The 18,681-nt window shown below is 45.4% G+C and overlaps 1 long non-coding RNA gene across 2 annotated transcripts in view; it reads left to right on the plus strand.

The window, feature by feature from the left end:
* The window catches only part of LOC110259494 (uncharacterized), a 498,951-nt gene that overhangs the window by 231,361 nt on the left and 248,909 nt on the right, over positions 1-18,681 (plus strand). For both annotated transcript variants that reach the window (XR_014838827.1, XR_014838830.1), the window contains 2 exons: positions 227-294; positions 14,575-14,721. This is a non-coding gene — a long non-coding RNA (uncharacterized LOC110259494). The remainder of the gene's footprint in view (positions 1-226; positions 295-14,574; positions 14,722-18,681) is intronic.

The raw sequence follows: 18,681 nt of genomic DNA on the forward strand, positions 1-18,681 counted from the left end.
CACCCAGTGGGTATGGGATTTCTGATATTGCATAGGTGCCCCTCGTACCTTCTTGATGTGGCTTTTTCATTGTCTTTTGGTGTAAGATAACTTTTTTGGTAGTTTCCAGTCTGTTTTGTTGATGGTTGTTCAGCAGTTCATTGTAATTTCATTGTTTTCATGAGAGAAGTTGATCTCTGGTCCTTCTCCTCTACCATCTTAATCCTGTCTCACACTTTCTATTTAGAAAGAAGAAGAAGGAAACAGTGCACATTTGTCCCTGGTACTGCCATGTCCTGCTGCTCCACAAAACTGGTAAGAAGCCTCTGCCCTGGGAAATGAATGACTCTTTGGCCAGCTGACTTGATATTCCTTGATTTACCATCTGGGACAGCACTCCTGTTCCAGTTTCCTCTGTGGCCTCTCCTGACATTGGTACTGAGGGGAGGTAATGTGCTTATTTGGGGGAGGCACAGCTTTTGCAACCCACTTTCCCATGTGACAAATTACAAGGTCAAGGGGTTGTGTAGAAATTAGGCTTGTAGGCTATTGTCAGTGGACTTTCTTTAGCCATAGAGGTCCCTTCCAACTTTAGTAGTTTCCAGGCTATTTGCTTTTGGGAAGTTCAGTGGGCACTCAAGTACCCAGAGTTACTTGCCGTATTCATCCCTCTGGCCTAAAGTTTAACTTTCTTACCTTAAATAAATGGCTTCATTTGCAGAAGCAACAAGAGTAATTTCTCCTTGACCCAAAGCTTCATTCTAATGACCATAATGGTCCCCTCTGTCAGACAGGGAATGTTTGTGAGCAGGTGATAGGGAGAGGCTGTGGCAACAGGCTCATCTTTCCCCCTGGTATTACCTCTTTCTAAATCTTCTTCCTCTTTTAGCCCCAACTTTAGCTTGAGTGGAAAATCCAGACTTTCTGAGCTTGAACATTTCCACATTATTGGATTTACATTCAGCTTGGATTTTAGGACAGGAACAAAAAGCTGCACTGTCTTTTCTCTCTGCTCTTAGAGTCTAGTTAAACCTAAACTTATCTGTTGTAAGACCTTGCTTAAGGCTGAAAGACGCTGCTAAAAATGTAACCAACAGTCTGCATGGGCAACACTTCAGCAAAGTGTTTCCCAGCTTCATCACCAGGATAAGTAGTCTGCGAAATGGGAACAGTTTCTGCAGAATGTGGGGCCTGGGGGACTAGACCAAGTGGAAGTGACCCTGTGCTGCTCACTTCTATGTGTTAGGGTTACTTTTGGCTGCAAGTAACAGCCACAAAGCAACAACAAAGCAACAATAAACAGTAAAAGTGCCTTAGATCTGTAAGGATAGTTCTTGTTTACAAAAGGGTCAAGTCTGGAGAAAAGCGATTCCAGTGTTATCCAGAGGACCAGCAGTGCTGGGGCTTAATGTCTACATCCTGCAGTGCTCTTGGCCTTTCGCTAAGAGTGATAAGAAGATTACTGAAGCTTGAAGCAACATACTCTTTTAATATTCCAGGCAGGCTGTAGAGGAAGGAGTAGCCAAAGGGACCTTCCTCATACAATACTCTTTATTTTTTTATGAAGCACCCCCACCAGCAAAATCCCTTAGTCTCACTGCCACACCAGGTCACATCCTCACATCCAGCACAATCTCTGTTAGAAATGACTGGGGTTACCTGGCCAGCTTACACCACTCACCCTGGCGAGGAGAGAATGCCAGTCTTTCCTTATATTGCTACTGCCTACAAGATGAGGTTCTGTTTGAAAGGAAGGTAAAGGGTGGCCGAGGGAAGAATATCTACCACAGAGCTCTAGAAAGAGGAACACCTGAGGGCTGGAGAAGTTGGGGCTGGAGAATGTTGCATATTTGTTGAATCCTTTTGGAAACATGCTAAGTTAGGATTTAAGACCTGCATGAAGTTTCTGATCCACTGGTTGAGAGGCTGTAGCGTGAAATATAGACAGTAGAGGAGAAAAGCGATCCAGAATGGCAGGGAAGGGGCAGAACAAAGGAATGGAGAATCAAGGAATGAAAATGGGAAAGGAAAGGGGAAATTGGAGAGCACAGGGAGGCAGAAGTGAGCCTTTTTATTTTGAAGATTATGAAGGTTTTCAGCAATTTCTTCTGTGGAGAAGGAATACATAGAAAAGGACTCAGCCTGTGGACAAGAGTCAGTCCAGGGCTTAGGGGATCTGAACCTTATGCATTTGAAAGTTTTTCTTTAAGAAAAAGAAAAAATTGTACATGTAGAAATTAGATGTATGAAAGTGAGTATTTAGAATGAGGAAAGAGCTCTAAAAAAACTACAACTTTTTTTTTTTTTTTTTTTTTTGTCTTTTTGTCTTTTGTTGTTGTTGTTGTTGTTGTTGCTATCTCTTGGGCCGCTTCCACAGCATATGGAGGTTCCCAGGCTAGGGGTTGAATCGGAGCTGTAGCCACCGGCCTACGCCAGAGCCACAGCAACGCGGGATCCGAGCCACGTCTGCAACCTACACCACAGCTCACGGCAACGCCGGATCGTTAACCCACTGAGCAAGGGCAGGGACCGAACCCGCAACCTCATGGTTCCTAGTCGGATTCGTTAACCACTGCGCCACGACGGGAACTCCTAAAAAAACTGCAACTTTTTAAATATGACAGATAAGAATCCAGAAAAATGACATAATGTGTATTAACTGTTGGGCACACCTCTTGAGTAATTTTTCCTTCAGTTTTTGCCTGTATATTCAGTACCTCTTCATATTGATCACAGTTTTGGAGAATTTTTATAGCAAGACAGGGAGATAGTTCAGTCTTCTAGCAGAGTTGGTTAAAAAAGATAGTTTTTATTACGGTTAGAATACGTAACACATGTGCCTTCACACACGTCCTCACTGTGGCACCACTTCAGGTTCGTGCCCTTCAAACATAGGCTCCATTCTTTTTCACATGGTTCCATTCAAAAAAGGTAAACATGTATGTGGTGTGATTGTAATTGCACCCCTGCCCATTTGGACAAGGTGCAAACCAAATTCTCCACTTAGAATTGTATATATCTAATGAAGAAGCCTTCCAGAGCTGGCTTCCAGCTCTGTATTTTAAACCCGTTCCTCTTCCCCTGTTCCCATAGTTCCAGTGGCAGGCCCCTGAAGCGTGTGTCTATGTATGTAGTGCGTGCCTTGGCTGTCACAGGACCGGGTGAATGAGCAGAGTGGTAGTGGCAGCATGCCTGGTATCGTTCTTGCACCAGATGGCTGGCAGTGCCTCTGCACAGAGATGATGGTGCATCCATACACACATCCCACTAGACCCAAACAGTGTGTTCAGGAATCAACTTCTCCTGAGTCACATCCAAAAAAAGTTGTCACAGCTCCTCCAGCACCGTCTGAATAGGAGGAAAGTGACAGAAAGGAAGGTGGCATGAGAAGAGATAGCCTCAACCACTTGTGGTTCAAATATCTGATTTTTCAACCACTTGTGGTTCAAATATCTGATTTTTCAAATTCCGCTGAAGCATATGACAGTGTGTCAAGATTGCTAGACCTCTCCCAAGACCTAAATTATAAGCTTCCTTTGCTTTGGGTAAAACTACTTCTGTCCGGAGGGGACAAAGTATATAGATGGGACGATGGGACTCACTAATAAAACATTTCATCGTCTTTGTGTTTATTCCCTGGCCCACCGTGCAAGTCTTTCCACCAGATTCATGACTCAAGTGCCCCTCTGGGACCAAGGCAACACGCTGGGCTGCTGACCCTTATTGTCACCTCAGGATAAGCTGTGTTCCTTCTTTATGTATCCAGTGAACTCACCCTCCAAGGCTGTAATTCCAGCTCCATGAAGTGTTCCCTGATCTCCAGGGCAGAGCTGATTTCTCTTCCCTTCCTCTGGTTCACTTCCTCTGGTTCATCACTGTACCCCTTCCAACCCCTCCTGAAGCACTTTGGGAAATCTCTTACTTAGACTTTGGGCTCTTTCACTTTCCCAAGACCTTTGAAGGCATCTCTCCACCCCTATACTTAGCCTGGCACCCAGCATGGTGGAGGTGTCCCTGGAGACAGGTTTTGAAAGGAAGTTTGGAAAGAGTGCACTGACGTTAACATAAGTAATAATGTCTTCATCATGAATAACATCAACAATAATTGCAGATGGGAATTTTGAGCATTTGCAGTGTGGTAAGCCACTTTATAGAGTTATTCCTTTACATAAGTAGCCCTATGGAGTAGGAACAGTTATCACTCCTACTTTAGAGAGCTCAAAAAACTGAGGTAGTCTCAAACCTAGTAAGAAGCCAGAATTCCACCCTAGGTTTATATAAATCACCAAGCTAATAAATAATGCATTGAGTGTCTATGCAGCAATCACAAGGCTGACCCCATGAAGATTCTACAGTCCAAGAAAGTCAGATCTATTCTCTTCTAGTCACAGCCGACAGAGTGGATCTGAACACTTTTATTTTTCTTTCTTTTTTGGCCACTCCATGACATATGGAGTTCCCAGGCCAGGGATCATATCTGATCCATAGCTGCAACCTATGCTGCAGCTGTGACAACATTGGATCCTTAACCCACTGTGCCAGGTTGGGGGTTAAACCCACATCCTCACGGAGAATACCTGCGGTCCTCTGAGCCCCAGTGGGAACCCCCCCCAACACTTTTGTCATCAACATTGGAAGCAAAGCCTGCATCCACTGCCAGGTAACTACTCTCAAATCACTGGAGGAGGGACAAGAGCTGAGACCTCCTTTCTCTCTGCTCTTACGCCACCCCCTCGGTTGAGAGGAGAGGCAGGCAGTACAGAGAGAGGATGGCACTTGCTCAGGTTTACCCAAGGAGCTTGTTAATTGGTCTGAGTCAGCAGCCTCCACTTTCTGTACGTAGTCTTTGACCCACACTGTGACCACTAACCTCATTTCTGGTAACCTACTCTTTATTTTGGATAGAAGACTCCTTAGAAGAAATCCCTAGTGAGTTAGACTAGCTGTCATAGCTGATTGAGAATTTAAGTCTTTCTGTAGAGAGCTACATGCAGCATTTCTTCTAAGACCTTTTAATCCTACAATTCATCGGAATATGTGATACATATCCCTGGTAGATAGAACTGTGTAAACATATCAACTCAGTGAATTATCGTTTGCCTTCTTGCTCTTTCCTCTTTTCGGGAAAATAATCTATTTTATCAAGTTTTTGATGATTCACACTCAGCCAGTCATGTTAGATCTACCAATGGCAGAAACTAATATATTGTGAGTGTTGAAAGCTGAACTTGGAAGAAGACAGAATTTGCTTCCCAGAGTACTTCTCCAGCCTAATGTACATCAGAAAAATATCAAATCAGTTTTGGCTGGAATAGAATGAAAAATGCCTAACCTGAACCAATGTTTAATAAATGCCTCACTGAAGCCTTAAGTTGTCTGCCACTGGAGATGAAAAAGTGCCTGACCAAACTAGGAAGTCAGGCCATGGTGCCAGACTGCATCTGCACCAGTGCCTTTAAGGCTGGGCTCCCTCCTGGTTCCCCGAGCAACTCCCTGAGAGCATTTTGGGCACTGCTTTTTCACCACCCCAATGAACCCTGCTGCTTCTCTCCAGGGTTCTGGATTTTCCTTTCTTAGACTCAGGTACCTTATCTTTTCTTTATCACTGAGTTCATCTTTCACCCTTCTCTTATCCTTCCTTTTCATCTCAAAGCCCTTTTCATTCCTCCACCAAGTCCTCCATCATGTCCTAAAAGGCCAGTTGAAAGATTGCTTACATCCCAATAAGTGAGATGAGAAGGACACACAGTCTAGATGAAAGACTCCTGGGTGGAAAGTAGACACTTGAGTTCTTGACCTAGACCTATGATGCATTCCTTTGGTGACTCCAAATAAGTCGCCTTGCTCGTCCATTAAAATTATAAGGATAACTGTTTTTTTTTTTTTTTTTTTCAGAGCTTCCCGAATGCAAATAATGTGATCGCAAACAGAGAGCCAGTCAGGTTTCAGAAATTCACACTCTATTTGAAGCGCACATATTGCCTCTAGATCCAAGGAGTCCTGCAGCCTGAAATCTGCACATCTCACCTTTGAGCTCTAGGCCTTTCTATTGCCAAATCCTCTTGCCTCCATCCCATCTTCTCTGAACTCTGATTCCTCCTGGTTCTTGTCAGTGGGGCTGTTGACTTACTTCCCTAATAACAAAGTTGCATTCAATAGGGGCCTTTAGTTCACCTCAATGCAGTCCATATTTGAGCCCCTTAAAATCCAAAGTATGTCCCTGGCCAGTGAGACAGATTTTCTGAGACTGGTCGTAGTAACACAGCAGGTGTCAACACGTGTGGGATGAACTGACCTGAACCCAGTAGTGGGTCTTTTGGTACCCTCCAAGTCAGACTTTGGCTATTCCACCATCCTTCTGCTGATGGAAAGATAGGGTACCAAACAGGAAGCAGATGACTCCTAGGCATCACTTGAGGAAGGCAACAAGCCGCTCCCTCTGATTTATGGAATATGTGGAAAGGGAAAGCATAGTGTGTTCTGTACCTGCTGTTTTCCAGAAAGTACTAAGTGCTTTTCAGACATCTGCTGACCCTACTCGCCTTTCACATCATCCTATCAGATTCCACTGAGTCCAGTAATCCCGCCGACTCACAGGCTAAGGTGTGGCTTTGACCTCTTTCGCAGGTCAAATTCATCCACTTCTCTCCCTCCACCCTGTGCTGCCCGAGTTTGTTTATATCCACCCCCTTTGAAGGGCATCTTGGTTGTTTCCAGCTTTGTGGTTGTGAGGACAGCTGCCATAAACATTCACGTGCAGGGATTTTTGTGACATATGTTTTGAACTCAATTGGATAAATACCTAGGAGCATAATTGCTGAGTCTTACATTTAGTTTCATAATAAACTGACAGACTCTCTTCCCAGGGGGCTATACCACTTGTATGCCCACCAACACTGAATGCATTCCCGTTGCTCTTGACCAGCATTTGGTGCTGTCCGTTGTTTAGCCATCCTGATAGCTGTGTAGTGCTGCTTCATTAGCCTTGTCATTTGCCATTCCTTTGCAACATGTGGGGTTGAAGAGTTTTTCCTGTGCCAATTTGCATCTTCCTTCGTAGGGTATCTATTCAGATATTTTTGCTTGTTTTTAAATCGGATTATTTTTGTTTATAATGTTGGGTACTTTGTATATTTTGGATTCAAGTCTGTTATCAGACGTGTTGGGCAAATATTTTCTCCCTGTCTTTGGACCCTCTGTATAATTATTATATGATTCTAAGTAAATGACATTTTGGAAAAGTCAAAACTACAGAGATAGTAGACATATCAATGGTTAGCAGGGGTTGGGAGGGGGAGGCGGATGAGTAGTTTATGCACAGGGACTTTTTAGGGTGGTAAAAATGTTCTTTCTGATGCCTGTGATGGTTAGTGTTCTGTGTTAACTTGATTACACTGTGGGGTGCCCAGATCTTTGGTCAGATGCTTTTCTGCGTGTATCTGTGAGGGTGTTTTGGCTGTGCTGAAGAACTGCTAAAGTGGGGAGACTGAGTAAAGCAGACTGAACAAAGCAGATGCCCTCCTGATACAGGCGAGGACATCATTTAAAGGACTCAATTGAATATAAAGCCCAACCCTCCCTTGAGTAAGAGGGCGTTTTCTCCTGCCTGACTGCCTTTAACTGAGACATCAGTTTTTTCCTGCCTTTAGTCTTAAACGGAAAACATTAGCGCTTGAGTCTTGAACCAGGAGGCCTTTGGACTCAGACTGGAAATATACCATCAACTCCCTGGAGTCTTTGCTGACTGAAGATCTGGGGACTTAGCAGCCTCCATAATTACATGAGCCAGTGCCTTATTTTATGATTCCGTGAGTGTGTAAAATAATAGTTTAGTTAGGTAATATTTACTATTAATAATATAAATAAAAATACATATTAGTGGTCCTGTTGAACCTGTATCTCTATTTCTTTTTTTTTTTTTTTTTTTGTCTTTTTGTTGTTGTTGTTGCTATTTCTTGGGCCGCTCCCGCGGCATATGGAGGTTCCCAGGCTAGGGGTCCAATCGGAGCTGTAGCCACCGGCCTACGCCAGAGCCACAGCAACGCGGGATCCGAGCCGCGTCTGCAACCTACACCACAGCTCACGGCAACGCCGGATCATTAACCCACTGAGCAAGGGCAGGGACTGAACCCGCAACCTCATGGTTCCTAGTCGGATTCGTTAACCACTGCGCCACGACGGGAACTCCTTTTTTTTTTTTTTTTTTTTGTCTTCTATTTCTCTTATTGGTTCTGTTGAACCCTGACTCATACAATACGGTAATGGTAGATGCATGACATGCATCCATCAAAACCCATAGAATTGTACAACACGAAGACTGAATCATGACGTAAAGTAGTTCACAGTATAAATTATTATTATTATAAATCAGTTCACAGCATACATTATATTATATATAAATTATTTTGTAATATGTTAGTTAATTGTAACAAATGTACCACATTCATCCAAGATGTTGATAGGGAAACCGTGTGTAGTGGCAAGGGGAATATGGAAATTCTGTACTATCTGCTCAGTTTTTCTCTGAACCTAAACCTGGTCTAAAAAACATAAAGTCTGTTAATTAAGAAGTACAGAGTATGCAGATCTTGGTGGCGTTGGAGGGAAGTGAGATTAATGTGCAGTGGATTGATGGTTATTGCTCTGAGATGCTGGAAGTAAATTGTTACTTCAGAGAGAGTAAGAGGGTGTACGTGGAGATGGCCAGGGCAGCGCAGTGCTTCCCAGGAAGTTCCAGATGAATTGGTAGGGGTGGTGGGTTGCGAGTTTACTATTACATTTGAGTTTGGAATCTGATCCAATTTTAATCAAATATTAAAGGATTAGGTGACTTACAGTCTCTCTGCAAGGTTGGAGAAGACAGGTGGGGACCCCATCATCAAAAAGGAAAGTAGATTAAGCACCCTGAATCCGGATGGTGGTGCAGAATATTTCCTGGCCCTCCCCCGATCCACCTGCAGTATCAAAGTCTGCCTAGGAGGGCTGTCCAGGAGACTCCTTTCTCCCTGTGTTCTCCAGTCGTCCTTCTGTGTCCTTACACTGTCTTATCACCCTCTTCCCCAGAGAGGAAGAGGGGAGAGAAGGACGCTGTAGGGGTGAAGGGAAAGCCCCATTAGCTACTATCATTATTACTCTCATTGTTCATCCTGGCACCTCGAACTGCCTGCTGCTGGACTGCTTTTCTGTCCCTGCTCCAGACCTTGGATATACCAACAATCAACCCCCTTTTCCTTTGAAGTAACATGAGTGAGCCCCTGGCCAGGACAGCAGCTGATGTCCAGCCTCCCTTCTCCCGATCTTCACATAGTGGGGCTGGAGCTGCTTATGCCGCAGGAGTGGGAAGGAAGCACCACGCCAGTGCGTCTGTGTCCACAGGAGGCAGAAAAACGTGGTTTGACACCCATCATCTCTGATGACATCTTTTAATGAGAGGTACACGAGGGAGAAGGCAGCTTTGACGGGCCCCTGCTGGGAAGGACCTGGCTGGCATGTGGTGCAGTTATGACGAGCATGCGCAAAACCGACTCAGCAGCTCTGCTGCTGCCTTTCTGAGGCCATCTCCCCTGCTCCTGCCCTTTCTGCTCCGTTCCCAGGCTGAAGGTTAGCCGCCTGAATGAGCAGAGGTCTGGCCAGAACACTGTGGCCATTTAGACACACCAGCCTTTCACGTCAAAGGAGGGTGAGCAATTTCAGTTTCCGCCCTGAAGGCCGTGATAAACAGAAATTGTAATTCTAGCCCTTGGGGAAGGAGGGCAGAATTGGAGCCCTTTTATCCAACTCCTCCATATCAACATTTCAGATCCAGAGGGCTGGATGCCTTTGTTCATCAAAGGTCACAGGAAGGGCATGTTGACTCCAGTAAGCCTTCTTAAACAGTCTCATGGGTCAGTCCATTCCAGAAGGGTCTGCCTCAGAGCCACACCACACGATGACAAGAAACCCAGAAGGGGTACAAAATTCTCACAGCTGGAAATTCTTTGTCTAGTTACGCAGAGTCCGCTGTGCTCTGCCAGAATGGGTACTGAGCTCTGGTCCGCTTTCTGCCTCATAGGCAGCAGGTGACTCTGCTCTCTGGGGCCTGCATTTCCTCATTCTGCAAAGTGTGAAGATGGATGGCACCAGGACAGGCACTGACCCGTGGGGGTCCACTTTGGAATAACCTGGCCATCTTTTTATCTTCAGCTTAACGAACTCAGATTCATGGGTCCAGTGCCAGTCTTGCTTTGTCAGGATTTCTAGGGCTATGGCCTAGACCCTTGCATATTTAATGAGCTTTCTTGGAGATATGGAGGCAGCCAGCTGGGTGCTCAGAAAAGACGTGCTTGGCAGCCACTGAACTAAATGACCTTTAAAGGCCCTTTCTCTGATGATTATTTTTAAGATATTTAAGTATCTCTTAACAACATAAAATATAGGCACTTTTCAGAAAAATCAGCTAAGGGGAGAAAGAATTTTTCAGTGATAATCATTCTACCAGCTAGAGAGCTCTGTGCTATCATTTGTCCTTATACGGAATTTTCTGAGATTGTTTGTTTGCATAATTATAACCACACTGCAAGTACAAATCTTTTTTCTTGCTTTTTCATTTAACACTATCTTATAAACATTTTCTCATGTTTTATCTGTGTTTTATCTTTAACATTTTTGAAAGTAAGTGACATAATCTGAGAGCATGGTCCCTAGCTTACTTTCTCTCTCTCTCTTTTTCTGGGCATTTTCAGCTACATGAATGGAACCGCTTGCTTTGTTGCTGAGCTCCTCCTCTGAGGGATGTGAGAGCAGAGGGTGGGCTGTCTGTCCTCCTTCCCTGTCTGGGTGGAACCCTGACAACCCATGTTCTGCCCACAAACTGCACTACTTCGGCATTTGTGCCAGATGAGGGCCTATTCACTGAGTCAGACACTGAAGTGAAACCAGCATGGGCCCCTCTCTGTTTCTCTGTGACTCCTCTCCTGAGAATCCTGTACCATTGCTGCTGATGGAACAGATTAATGGAGAAACTGATGGATCTGACCCAGAAAATATCTCCTGATCATCTCCAGTCAGTTTTCATTTGCTATGGTTTGTTTTGGCCACTTAAGGGCTCAGTGAACCTCAGTCTTGATGACGCAATCTCAGGTTTGGGGAGCTCATTCAATCTCAGGTTTGGGGAGCTCATTCAATCTCAGGTTTGGGGAGCTCATTCAATCTCAGGTTTGGGGAGCTCATTCATGAACCTACTCACAAACACCCTCCCCCCCCGCCCTAACTAAATAACGAGCAGAAAACTCAGGGCCAGACTTTGGGCAGAGAGGATGCTGAGTATCACATGACTCCATGCATCACTGCTCTGGGTAAGCTTCTCATAGACAGCAGAAGCCAGAGAGTTCAGCTATGCCACACATTCTTCAAGCGGGAAGCTGAGTCTTTTCCATTGGAAAGGACTGACCTAGGGTCTCAGAGTGGATACATGGCAGAGCCTGTTGGCCAGGACTGGCTGCCTGCCCTTGACACCAGGCTGGAGTGCCGATACAAGGTGTTTGTGGCTATTCCTCCTTCACGATGTTCCAGGAGCTTAGATTGGCCTTGTCACTCCTCCATACCCCAGCCAGCTGCTTTGTCTCAAGCCTACATCAGTCTAACATCTTTTTTTTTTTTTTGTCTTTTTGTCTTTTTAGGGCCACATCCGTGGCATATGGAGGTTCCCAGGCTAGGGGTCTAATCGGAGCTGTAGCCACTGGCCTGCACCAGAGCCACAGCAACACAGGATCCAAGCCACATCTGCAACCTGCACCACAGCTCACGGCAACGCCAGATCCTTAACCCACTGAGCAAGGCGAGGGATTGAACCCGCAACCTCATGGCTCCTAGTCAGACTCGTTAACCATTGTGCCACGATGGGAACTCCCAGTCTAACATCTTTATGGTCAGGCTCTCCTTTCCTTCCTTCCCTTCCTTTCTTTCCTTTTCCTCCTTCCATTCCGCAAAGCTGTTTGAATGTTAAGCAAATGCCAGCTACTCTACTGGAGATCCAAAAAGGTTCACCAGCTGTTTGGAGTGACAGGCCAGCCTGCCTGTTTCACCTCCAGCGTGATGAAGACTGTGACGGGGCTGGGAAAGGACAGGAAAGGGCCCCGATCCCAGACTTGCAGAGGGGTGGGGCTTCCTGGAGCATATGGCGTCTAAATCAATTGCTAAAGACTGAGTAGGAGTGAGCAGGAGAAGTAAGAGATGGACCATCCCCTCTTAGGGCTGTGGGTAAGAAAGCGCATCACCCAAGGGACTGCAGATCATTCTTTATTGGGGGTCTCCAGGGTTTGGAGTGAGGGCACTTGACCTTCTGTGTGGGTGGTGTGCCCTGTGTCGCTGGTGGAGCTCTGTCAGCAGTAGGTTTCCATTCCAAGAGTGGAGAGCTCTGGCTCTGTGTGCTTGGGGAAGCAGAGGGGTCCATCTGAGCCTGGAGGTGGAAGGAAGTCTCCTTTGGTCAGGTAACACCGAAGGCCTCTGTGAAGTGCAGATGTAATCAGGAAGATGCTTTCATATTCAGTTGTTCTCAGTGGCTGACAGCTCTACTCTTCCTGTGCCTAATTAGACTGGCACCCAGCAAAGCACGGAAGTGATGGAAGCCAGGAGGGATGGACTTTGTGGGGAAGAATCAGAAATGTCTGGAGGAGAACTACCCAGATGGGACACCACTGTGAAGGTCCCCAGGCAGCTGGGCAGAGGTCAGCACAAGCAGAAGATGCCTGCAGCAAGGATTGACTGAGGAAGAGAGCTGAGAGGACCAGCCTTGCCTTGTCCTGTATCAGCTGTATCCTGAAAGCTAACAGCATCCTTACTTCTTGACTCAGAGCATCTAGTTTGTTAAAACCCATGGCCAGGAGCTTTCTTTCTCATCGCATCTAATCTGTTAAAACTCAATGCCACGGACAAGGTTTTTTTTGTTTTTATCAAGATAAATGATGGTCTAAGCCTTCTATAGGAATAATCTTCTACTCAAGGAATTTGGATTTTAGTATTTATAAAGTCATCTTCACTTGAGGCATGGGCTGATTCTGGATGATCTCAGTTGTCACTGCCTTACAAAAATCAGATCACTGGACAGTATCAATTAGTCCCTTTTTTTGAATCTGCATTAGTTACTAAGCATCTCATAGAGTCATTTCATAGACATGCAGTCCAGCTGGTATCTGTTTTCAGGATAACCTGGGACCAGTTAAGTGACAGGCAACCCAGAAAAAGCAAGAAGAGAAGAGACCTGTAGTTACTAAGTGGCTCTTTCAAGTGTTTTATTTAACTTACTCTTCCTCACAAGTCTGGGAGGTAGGTTTATTTTATCAGTTTTTCAGCTAAGGAAATGGACATTCCAAAAGGGGTGCGGTAACCTGAGGAGGTGGGGGAAGCAGAAGGCTAAAATGAACCCACCGAGCCTCCCCTCTGCATAGTTCCTTTCTCTTGAGTGTAGGCAGAACCTGTGGATAAGATGGGTCAGAACTGTCCTAATCAGGTTATGTTATATGGCAAAAGGATTGTGCACGTTCATTAAGGCTGCCTGTCAGCTGACTTTGAGTTCATCAGTAGGGAAAATATCTAGGTGGGCCTAATCACAGGGCCCACCTTTACATCTGCAGGGGGAGGTCAAAGAGGAAGTCAGAGATTGGAAGAATCAGAGAGGTTGGACATGAAAGACACTCTCCTTGCTGGCTTCGAGGTTGGAGAAAGCCATGCTAGAAGGAATGCAAGTGGCCTTAGGAGTTGACAGCTAGCAACAGAATGGGGTCTCCACACTACAACCTCAAGGAACTAAGTTCTCCCAACAACCATATGAGCTTGAAAGTTCTGAGCCCCAGAAAGGAACTCAGCCCAGCTGACACCCTGACTGCAACTTTGTGAAACTCTGAGCAGAGAACCCAGCTCACTATGCCTAGACTTCCAACCTACAGAAACCAGGAGATGGTAATTAGGGGTGGTTTAAAACTGCTTAGCTTGTGTTAATTGGGTTACACAGCCATAGAATATAGAAGGCTGATGAATCAGAATTGAAAGCCAAGGCTGTCAGGACTAAAGCTGAGCTCCTCCCACGGCAGTAGCTACCTCCTCTCCCTCTGCTCTGTCAGGGAGAGAGAAAGCAAGAAGAGTTTATTGGGCATTTGAACACTGCAAGTGTGTATTGAGAGGCTGGATTAGATGGTGGTTTTACGAAATGATTAAGACTCAACAACATCCCTCAAGGGGCTCACTGGCTAGCATGAAAGACAAACGAGAGGCAGATGGTGGAAGTGTTGGGGGACTGCCTGTGGCAGATAGGTGGCAATACTCTGTGAGAGTTGGCCTCGGAGAAGGCTCCAAAGGAAAGGACACTTTGAGCTTGAACTTGAAGACTGAATTGGAGGCTACAGGGGACAAAGTGGGACATGCGTCTCTGAAACGGGTCAAAACCAGACTCTGCAAACCTAGTAAAACAAATCAGAAAGGTGAGTTTATTGCAGAGGTTTTGACCCACAGGCCAGGAAACTCAAGGTCAAGAAGCTGTGAGTTCTGAGTTGCTCACAGACTGAGGGATTTTCATGGGGGTAAATGCCAACATTTTTGCTTTTTCTGCTGATTGGTTGCCAGGTGGTCTTCTTCCTTACTTGGATCAGGCAGCTGAGCCAGGGGAACAAGGAATTCCAGAGATGGTGTGAACACACTTGGCATTTGGTGATTGGCTGGCGTCCTCCTCTGATCTCTGAGAAGAGCTGTAAATTCCTTCACCTTTGTTAGGTAAGGCTAAGTTTCATTTCCTTTAATGTGCTTGTGTTAGCCAACTGCGTTTTGTCCCTGACATAAGTGAGTCCATTTTAGTTTGGTTCTATAAAGGGCAACATCATGGGCAAAAGCAGAGACAGAACACTCACTCTAAATTCTCATAAGCAGCCTGGCATGTCTAAACCATCAGGTGCATGCAGGGCAGGTAGGAGCTGGGGCTGGAAGTGTGGATGAGACCAGAGAGGGGTCTTTCGTTCTGTGATAACAGTGCTCAGGTCTTTCCTCTAGGCGATTAGAATAATTTCTCTGTTCTGCCAGCCCTGCCTGCCCAGAGATCTCATAAAAATCAAAAGGCAATTTACTAGATGACATTCTGGGCTGCCTTAATATGCATTAAATATTAAGATCTACGACCTCAAACGGCTGCCGTTTCTTTGGTCAACTCCTTTTCACTTAATTTAATCTGGGATTCATTCCACAAACATTTCCTATGCAGAAGCTCTTGCTGGACACCGTGTTGCCCTGGGGGCACAGCAGGAAACCACTGGAGGCCCTCTCCTCTGGGAGCTGCACTGACCCAGCCTGGGGAAGGTGAGGGAATAAGAAAGGGTTTCCAGGAGTTCCTGCTGTGGTGCAGTTGTTAAGAACCCGCCTGGACTGCAGCAGGTTGGCTCGCTGCAGAGGCTTAAGGTTCGATCCCTGGCCTGGCTTAGTGGGTTAAAGGAACTGGCATTGCCACACCTATGGCTTGGATTCAGGCCCTGGCCCAGGAACTTCCATATGCTGTGGCTGCGGCAAAAAAAAGGGAAGAAAGAAGGGAATTTGAGACTTGAGAAGAGAGGGATGGGGCTGGGTGGGGGCGGGAGAACAGGCCAGAAAGCATCAAGGGCTTTCTTTTCCAAAACACTCTGGAATATTCCCTACGCTCTGAGAACCTGCTGCTTCTGATGAAAAGCTGTCAAGCTTCAGCTGGAAGTTATACAGGAGACCAGAACCAGTTCAGAGTTGGCGACTGCGTGCAGCCTCATTGGATGCTCAGAGGTGAATTACCATGATTTCTTAGCTTTGACTGCATCATGGCATCTTTCCTTCCTTAAAATTTGGCATAATGATATCATAAGCCACAAAATATTTCAAGGGCCATTTTGGAAAGTACTGTTTTTGTTTTTTGTACAGCAGACTTCTCTTTCTTAGTCTCAAGTTTGAAGTTTTTCAGTCTACTGTAAAAGAAATAAAAAATTGGGGCAGGTAAATGGAATTGTTCTGTATCTTGACTATAGGGGTAGTTTCATGAGTATCTTAGTTGGCTCAGGCTGCCGGAACAAAATCCAGAGATTGGGTGGCTTGAATAACACTCATTTTTTACAGTTCTAGATGCTGGAAGTCTGAGGTCAGGACACCAGCATGGTCATGTTCTGGGCAGACAGTCACATTCTCACTGTGTGCTCTCATGTCAGGGAGGGAGAGAGGCAGAGGGAGAGAGAGACAGAGAGGGAGAGAGACACACGCATACACATAAGAGGTGGAGAGAGACAGAGAGAGAAGAAAAAAGAGAGTGCTCTGGTGTTTCTTCCTCTTCTTATAAGCAGACAAATCCTATTGTGTCAGGTACTCCATTTATCTTAGTTATTTCCTCATAGGCTCCATCTCCAAATACAATCACTTCGAGGGGTTAGGGCTTCCACGTAGGAATTTGGGGTAAACACAATGGAGTCCATAGCAGTGGCTGCAGAAATCAGTCACAACTCATCAGTTTGTATGCTGTGACTAAGTTCAGTTTATTGTAGATAAACTATACCTCCGTAAAGTTGTTGGGGTGTGTGTAAAAATAAGCTGGGAACAACCAGAACTTGACCTTTTAGATTTCATGCAGACTATAAAAATGTCAGGTTAGTCCTTCCTCTAGGATTGAGTGATTAAGGCACCTGCTGTTCAGGAAAAGAGTTGGAGCAGGAAGCACCCCCTTCCCCCAGCCCCATTCCCTTGGGCTTATGTCTGCCCCTCTGTCTCTGGTCCCCAGAGGGCAGGACTAGACCCACTGAGCACAAGGTGGCTCCTCCTTTTCCTCAGGGACTGGCAATCCCCTGCATCTCCCTTGGTTTTGGGGGCTCTCAGGACTCAAACAAAAGACTGACCTGCACCTACTTTTGAGAAAGAGATACATTTTACCCCACCTACCCTTGAGTGTAAGGGTCCTAGAAGAGCTGTGCAGCGGATGAAGGGTCTCAACAGCATGGTCCCCATGATACCAAGACCCCCTGCCAAGGCTGCTCCATTCTAGAGGGCATCATGCACCTGCATTTCCTACCCCATTCCGGACCCCATCATGACACATGCCCTCTGTCTTGGGTTCTACGGACGAAGTGTTCAGATAATGTCCTGGTGGACAGTAATGGCTTGCCTGCCCAAGGCTGGCCTCTGAAGGTAACAGAAGCATTCTAGAAACAGTGTCTGAACGCCAGAGAGTCTTGATGCTTTTTTTCTCCTAACCTCCTCTGAACTCCAGCCCATCTTACCTACCATGGCAGGGGGATTTTTCTAAAACCCCAAGTGGATCACATTACTTGGCTGAGTATAGTCCCTCATTATCCATTCCTTTATCCTTCCAGGAATTATGTATCAAGTTTGTGCTGTTCTCAGCAGTGGGCATTTGTGAGTGAATAAGACATAGTTCTTCCTGTTTAGAAAATCACTGTCTAGCAGAGGTGGATGGATTTGTGAACTGGTAGATGTCACAAAAGACTGTAAATGCTTTCGTGGAATTGATTATGGGATTTAACAGAGCCCAACGGAGGGAGATGTCATTTCTTCTTGGGAAACAAGAGGGTATCAGGCAAGGAAAGCTTCAAAAAAAAAAAAGTAGTTGAGCAAGGTTTTGAAGTGAGAGACTCAAGACATTCCTGCAAGAGGAAGCTGCACAGAGCAAAGGCATGAAGCAGTGTAGGCATGCTGAGCCCCATCTCACTTATAAAGGCTGAGGCTCAGGCAGATTACACGTTTGCTCATAACCATACTGCTTATATTGCTAGTAAAACTTCTGCCAGATGTTATTCTAGGAGCTAGGAATTCAGTGGGAAACAAATTCCAGTGTAACTACAGGGCTCTGTCTACTACTCAGCCCTGAAAAAAGAACCCTCATTTTTTTTCAAGTTAGCAGTTCTATCAAGCAGCCCTACTATGCAGAAAACATTTTTGGAAATGCAGAAATGAACTCTGCAATGCTGCCCTCAGAATGTCTGTGTTATTTTAGAGGAGAATTCTATTCAGGCACAAATAATTATGTGATCCTTTCAACTTTGTAATTTTATCTTGAAAAAAAAATCAGGTTTTTTTTTTTTTTTAATTTTCCTGATGACGAAGTGCAAACATTACAACAAAACCAAAGTTTTATTGACTTGGTCCTTAGCCCTTGACCAAGGTTTTGATTTATATGTTCCTAGGAACAAAATAAAATGAGCTCTGACCCAAAGACAATTGGGAGCTCTTCTACTGTATTCACACTTAGGCCATGTGATAGGAGCTGTCATTCTGAGAAAGCACAGTCTTTGTAGTTAAGCTGTTGGGTCTGCTACATAAATTCCTTGTCCTTTCTCCTGGAGGGGGTCCTCCAGATCCATAAATGAGAATCAATACTCAATCTACTTTAATGCCAAGAAGCTTTTCACATGGATGCCTGAATATCTATCTCAGACTGTCAGAGGGAAAAGCAGTGATTAGATCCAGAGAGATAATGTCAGCATCCCCCACATGACACTTGGGTGTTAAATGAAGGTGAATCATGCCGTCTCAACTCAAGTCTTTACATCTTCCTAGGTCCTTCTGCCTGGGCCATGGTATCTAGTATTAATGATGTCCTGTACCATAGGACCAAAAACCTGGACATCACTTCCCTGGATAGGAGGAAGGTCAGGAGCCTACGAATGATCCTGGTCATTGAATAATTCAGTCCCATCCCCATCCCAATCCTCAAGTAAC

This window comes from Sus scrofa, chromosome 2 (genome assembly GCF_054392235.1).
Source record: "Sus scrofa isolate SSC_HxYL_T2T_F1_AM1 chromosome 2, Sscrofa_HxYL_maternal_Yorkshire_Landrace_v2.0, whole genome shotgun sequence".
NCBI lineage: Eukaryota > Metazoa > Chordata > Mammalia > Artiodactyla > Suidae > Sus > Sus scrofa.